We start from the raw sequence: 6805 nt of genomic DNA on the forward strand, positions 1-6805 counted from the left end.
TGCAAGGCTGTATAAGTGGACGTAGCTTGACAATATTTTGCATAAAAGCATTTAACGTAGTTGGACCATTACGATGTCTTTATCAAGTTAATTATAACTATCCATTTCTAGATTAGCAACTATCCTATGCTAAGCATGTGGTATATCATTTAGAAGCATATAATAGTAACCATAGCAGGTATTGTAATTCCATATTCATCTGAACCATCATGTTTCATAACATAGTTACTACGATGTTGGGACTAGCCAAGTTTCTCACTATCCAGGAGAGATGGCGATTCGAATCGATTTCAACCAGCTGGGAATTTATTCCTAACACAAACCTAGGTCTACCAGCCACGATAGCCTTAGGTCACCTTTGGTACAACTTAGGTACACATTTTGCGGGTCCATACTGCGCCGCACAATCTAGAACACTAGATGCCAGGATGTTCAGGCCTAGCTTGCCCTTGGGCTCAGTCTGATCGTTCCCCAGAAGGAGCACACAACAGAATGGGTCCCGGCCTGAGTTGAATTACTCGGCTTCGCGGTCGGAACGAGTTATCTGGCCAGCTAAGTGAGAGGCATGCATTCAATCTTGTCAGAAGCGCCAACAATGGTATGGTCCTTAATCGACACAGACGGGGATAGATCCACACCCAAGACCTCCATGTCTTGTTGCTTCTCCATTGACTTCCCGTTCGGTCTCGATTTTCTTTTACCCCATGGTTCTGTTCCACGATAGCAAATATAGCCAACCGTGCTCCGGTATCCACCTATATCTCATAGGTGATAGGACATCACCTAACTTCTATCGGTCTAAGCATGGCTAAGCATATATTCGATCCTGGACCTATACCGGTTAAAGGTGTAATATCTGGACAAGGAATTTATATGCATCAAGTGGTTCCATTCAACTCTTATAACCTAATGCATCAATCATAAGTACTTAAGTAAACATTTGTAAATTACTAGGAGACTTAGAATGCTCCAGGGCTTGCCTCGTAGAAAGGAAGTAGGGCGGTGGTCAGGACACTCCGGAAGCTCTTCAGGGTTCTGCTCCACGCCTTCGGGAGCTGTGGCTTGCGGATTCTCCTGCGGGTCCCCTTCCTCTGCTTCTTCGAATTCCAGCAACATTATCTCTTCCTCCGGTCCTAGATGCATGAATATGGCATAAGCATTACGAATGCATATATGTTAACAAGGGCATAATGTTTATTGAGTAGGTGCATATCTCTTCTCGATTATTTAATTATCTACTTCCACAATGCATCGATTATACCACAAAACAGTAGCTACTTGTTTCACTCATAACTAGAGTTCTACTAATCCAAATACAGTGATCCTTGACTTTCTAGAAAGCTTATCAAATTCTCTACAACTTTGTTATTAACCATTTTTACATTACACATCATCCCTATCATGCAACTTATCAAACTACAGAATCTGTCCAGAATCTTTTTAATTTTGCATTTTAAAGCAACGATACATCTACTTCATGTAATCACTCAAAATTTGGCAACATAAAGTCTACCAACAGTTTAAGCATACCAAATACTTTTAAGATAATATAATGGTGAAGCCCAAACTATTTATTTAAATGTCTTTATTATTTTATTTAGATATCTAGGTTAAATAATAAACATATACCAGATGTACTTCATAAATTCTCAAACATTTATAGTGCCTTAATAATGCTATCAAAGGACTACTGTAAAAGTTTCATGCCATTTTGCCAAGTAGAACATCCTATACAAAAATGGCAAGGCAGCAAGGCTTGAAATAGCATAAATGGAAAACCCTATTGAAAAGTGTCAAGCAATAGATTTCCTATTTTTCTTAGCATACTTATGGTACTAGGATCACCCCCAACAAATTTCAGGAATAAAGGATTCACAATTAATTTATAAAAATTCATACAAGGATTCACTATTTATAAAAGAAAAATCTATAACTCCAAATCTACACGTGCACTGATCCTCAAATTTTTACCAGAGTTCATACATGACAAGAATAGCTTACCACAAAAATTTCATAATTTTTGGAGCACAAAAACTCTAGATATAAAATAAACAAATTTGCATGCATTCAAAAACACATTTCAAATGTCTATTTAAATCTCCCAAAATTTCTACTGTAAATGTCAAGAACATATTTTTCCTAAATACTAGACTTCCTAAGGAACACTAACAAATTTATTTCATAATATTTGAAGCTACCAAACTGAAGATATAAAATCACAAAAGAATTCAAAAACTAGAATCAAATGAACTATCCCACACTCTAACTGTCGCTGACCGGTGGGACCCGCTGGTCAGGGGACCCCACGCGTCAGTGACTCGAAACAGGGCAGCGGCGCTGCACAGTGCTGGCACGGCCAGAGCTCATCGACGGTGAACTCACCGGCGGTGACGTCTTCATGGTATGATCTACTCGTCGAGGCGCATCGTTTGCACTACTTGCCCGGCCCTATCATCGACGCAAGTGACGACGGCGGCGGCCATGGCAGAGCGGTGGCGCTAGACGATGGTGAGGCACCGGTGGAGGCTATGGCAACTCGATCGAATGCTATGCCGAGCATCTACAGGCTACGGCAAACCAAGTGCATCAACTAGCGTGGCGAGAGGTGGACGGTGGCGACGTGACCACGACGACGGGGCTCACGGTGATGCTCCAGCGAGCTCGCGCGCGTTGCAGTGGCTTACCAAGCTAGAACAGCGATAATGGGGAGACGCAGGGAGTTGCTAGGAAGATGGTGGTGCTGCTAGGGTGATGAATGGGCGGCTCAGCGAGGCTTGGTGCGGCTATGGCGACAGCAGAGGCGCGGGCCAAGCTCGGCTGTCGCTACAACGAGGACGGAGGAGCCGGGAAAGGAAAATGGAGCGCGGGATGGAGCGGGCGAGCGCAGGCGACTTAAACGCGCTCTCTGGCCAGGCTCTACCACGCTAGGCAGGGCACCGGCGACGCGCGGCCAACCTCGCATCCATGCGGCGGCCAAGGTCTGAACCGGTCGGCCACTGAAGCTCTCCATTTAGTTCGTCAGTTAAGCCAAAACCGAGCCTAATGACGTGATTTCGAGTTGAATTTGCCATCGATATAGGGTGATTCAGTGAATGATTTTTAAACAAAAATTGTAGCCCTAAGTACCATCTCCAATTGTTGTTAAAGGATCATGCTCCAACACTCAACCAAACTCGAGTTATTTCATTCCAAAGTCAGGCTGTCAGACTATCAGTGAACAAGACTTAGAAAATTTTTGTTAAGTGTTGAAATCTTGATTCTTCTGATTTTTGTGGGACCAATTCAAGCATGTTAGAAGCTAAATCAGTCAATGACCCAAAAATAAAAGTTGTTCCTTTTGTCAAATACTACAACTTTGCTTTAGTGATCTCCTCCATGCAAGGTCTCTAACACCTAGTTCAAACTTGGTCAAACAAGCTACATTCAAAAGATGGTACATACTTAAACTATGACATAATGACCTAATTAGCCCTAGCCATAAATACCAAAGTTGTTCATGATGATATTCTAAACATGTGTAAGCTATTTGCAAGGTCACACAATCATCTACATGTTTACACTCATGATCATATGCACATACACATGGAAACATGAAATAATAAGTATGTTGCATATGTTTCAATCAAAGGTTTCAAGTGTCAAAGCTTATATATGAATGCTTTATGATCATGCTCATGCTATGCAAGTCAAGTTATGCAAGGCTAACACCCGAGGTGTTACAGCCTCTCCCCCTTATAAAAATCTCGTCCCAAGATTTACAAGACCTACCATTCTTGGAAAAAGGCGGGATAAACTTCTCGTAGATAATCTTCTCTTTCCCACATAGCATCTTGTTCACTATGATTGTTCCACACCACCTTATAGAACTTAATAATCTTACTCCTTGTCACTCTCTCCATCTCCTCTAATACTTGAATTGGCTTTTCTTCATGGGTCAAATCCGATTGAAGCTGCACGTTGGTGGGTGCAATAGCATCTTCAGGTACTCAAAGATATTTCTTCAACTGAGAAACATGGAATACATCAAATATTGCACTCATCTCTGGTGGAAGTTGTAACTTATATGCAACATTTCCTTTTTGTTCCAAAATTTTGTATGGCCCTACATATCTTGGTGAAAGCTTCTTTTTTATCCCAAATCTTTTCACACCTTTCATGGGTGATACTTTCAAGTATACATAGTCACCCACTTCAAAAGTCAGTGGTCTTCTTCTTCTATCAGCATAACTCTTCTGTCTTGATTGAGTTGCCTTCATATGTTGTTGGATGATACGTACTTGCTCTTCGGCTTCATTAACAAAATCAATACCAAAGTATCTCCTTTCACCAGGCTCAATCCAGTTCAATGGAGTTCTACATTTCCTGCCATACAAGGCTTCAAATGGAGCCATTTTGATACTTGCTTGATAACTGTTGTTATAGGAGAACTCAGCTAAAGGTAACCATTTCTCCCATGAACCTTTTGAAGATATAACACAAGCTCTAAGTAAATCTTCTAGGATTTGGTTCACTCGCTCTGTCTGTCCTGAAGTTTGTGGATGATAAGTTGAACTTCTGATTAGCTTGGTTCCCAAAGCCTGGTGTAAGTGCTCCCAGAAATGAGCTATGAACTGTGGTCCTCAATCTGAGATTATAGTCCTGGGTACTCCATGCAGTCTCATGATTTGGGAAACATATATCTCAGCGTATTTTCCAACTATATACCGTGTGTTCATGGGTATAAAGTGTGCTGCCTTGGTGAGACGATCAATAATAACCCATATTGAATCGTGACCTTGTGGCGTCATTGGAAGACCTGTGATAAAGTCCATGCTGATTTCCTCCCATTTCCATCCTGGAATAGGCAATGGCTGAAGTAGTCCGACAGATTTTATATGGACAGCTTTTACTCTACTGCAGTTATCACACCTAGCAACATAGGCTGCGATCTCTTTCTTCATCTTAGTCCACCAAAAACAGGTTTTCAAATCTTGATACACCTTACTACTACCCGGATGGATAGACAATCTGGATGAGTGAGCTTCATCTAAAATTTGATTCCTTAGCTCATGGTCTTTTGGTACCACAAGTCAGTCCTCAAACCATAATACACCTCTTTCGTCTAATCTAAAATGTTTGGTTTCTTGCTCTTGCATTTTTCTCTTGATGTGACTTATTCCTACATCGGTCTGCTGTAGCTCTATGATTTTGCTCTCAAGTGAACAACTAATCGTGATATTGTGTAGTACAGCAGGATGTAACAAGTTGAATCCATCTTCCAATAATGCTTCCACAGTGTTGCAATAAGACTTCCGACTGAGTGCATCGGCTACTACATTAGCTTTACCCGGATGGTAATGCACTTCTAAATTGTAGTCCTTAATCAATTCCAACCATCTTCGTTGTCTCATGTTTAGCTCTGGTTGGGTAAAGATATACTTGAGACTTTTGTGGTCAGTATATATATGACATACATTGCCCAACAAATAATGTCTCCATATCTTTAATGCGTGAACAACTACTGCTAGTTCTAAATCATGTGTAGGGTAGTTGACTTCATGTTTCCTCAATTGCCAAGAAGCATATGCAATAACCCTTCCTTCTTACATAAGCACACATCCCAAACCTATTCCCGATGCATCACAAAATACATCAAAAGGCTTTTCAATGTCTGGTTGTGCTAGCACAGGTGCCGTAGTCAACAAAGTTCTAATGGTGTGAAAAGCTGCTTCACATTCTGGTGTCCAATTGTACTTCTCATCTTTCTGAAGTAGTCTAGTCATAGGCTTAGCTATCTTTGAGAAATCTGGAATAAAATGACAATAATATCCTGCTAACCCTAGAAAACTCCAAACTTCATGAATCGAAGTTGGGGCTTTCCAATCCATGACCTCTTGTACTTTTGATGGGTCTACAGAGATTCCATCTCTTGATAAGATGTGACCTAAGAAAGGTACTTTGCTCAACCAAAATTCACATTTGTTGAACTTCGCATATAGCTTATGCTCCCTCAATCTGGATAAAACAATCCTTAGATGTTCTTCATGATCTATCTCATTTTCTGAATAAATCAATATATCATCGATAAACACGACCACGAACTTGTCAAGTTCGGGCATGAATACCGAGTTCATCAGGTACATGAAGTAGGCTAGAGCATTTGTTAGTCTGAAAGACATAACCAAATACTCGTATAAGTCGTACCTAGTAGAGAAAGCAGTTTTAGGTATATCCTCTAGTCTGATCTTTATCTGATGGTAGCCTGATCTCAAGTCAATTTTGGAGAATACCTTTACCTTCGCTAGATGATCGAACAAGATGTCGATGCGGGGCAATGGATATTTGTTCTTGATGGTCATAGCATTGAGTGGTCTGTAATCTACACACATTTTCAATGACTTGTCCTTCTTTTTTACAAACAAAGCTGGACATCCCCACGGAGATGAGCTAGGTTGGATAAGACCCTTGTCCAATAGATCTTGCAATTGAACCTTAAGTTCTGCTAACTCATTGGGTGGCATTCTATAGGGCCTTCTTGATATGGGTGCCATACCTGGCACTAACTCAATCTTAAATTCCACCTCCCTATCAGGTGGTAAGCCTGGTAATTCCTCTGGAAATACATCTGAAAACTCATAAACCACTAGGATATCACAAAGTGTGGTGGTTTGGATAGCACAAGCTAAATGTTGGAGTTCAAAATTGCGGGAGAGTGGTACTAGAAAAGCATTCCCTCCTGTGGGTTCTCTCAACATAATAGTACGGGTGCTAGTGTCAATAAGAACACCATGATCCTTCATCCAATTCATGCCTAAGATTACACTTA

This window comes from Miscanthus floridulus, unplaced genomic scaffold (assembly GCF_019320115.1).
Source record: "Miscanthus floridulus cultivar M001 unplaced genomic scaffold, ASM1932011v1 os_1094_4_5, whole genome shotgun sequence".
NCBI lineage: Eukaryota > Viridiplantae > Streptophyta > Magnoliopsida > Poales > Poaceae > Miscanthus > Miscanthus floridulus.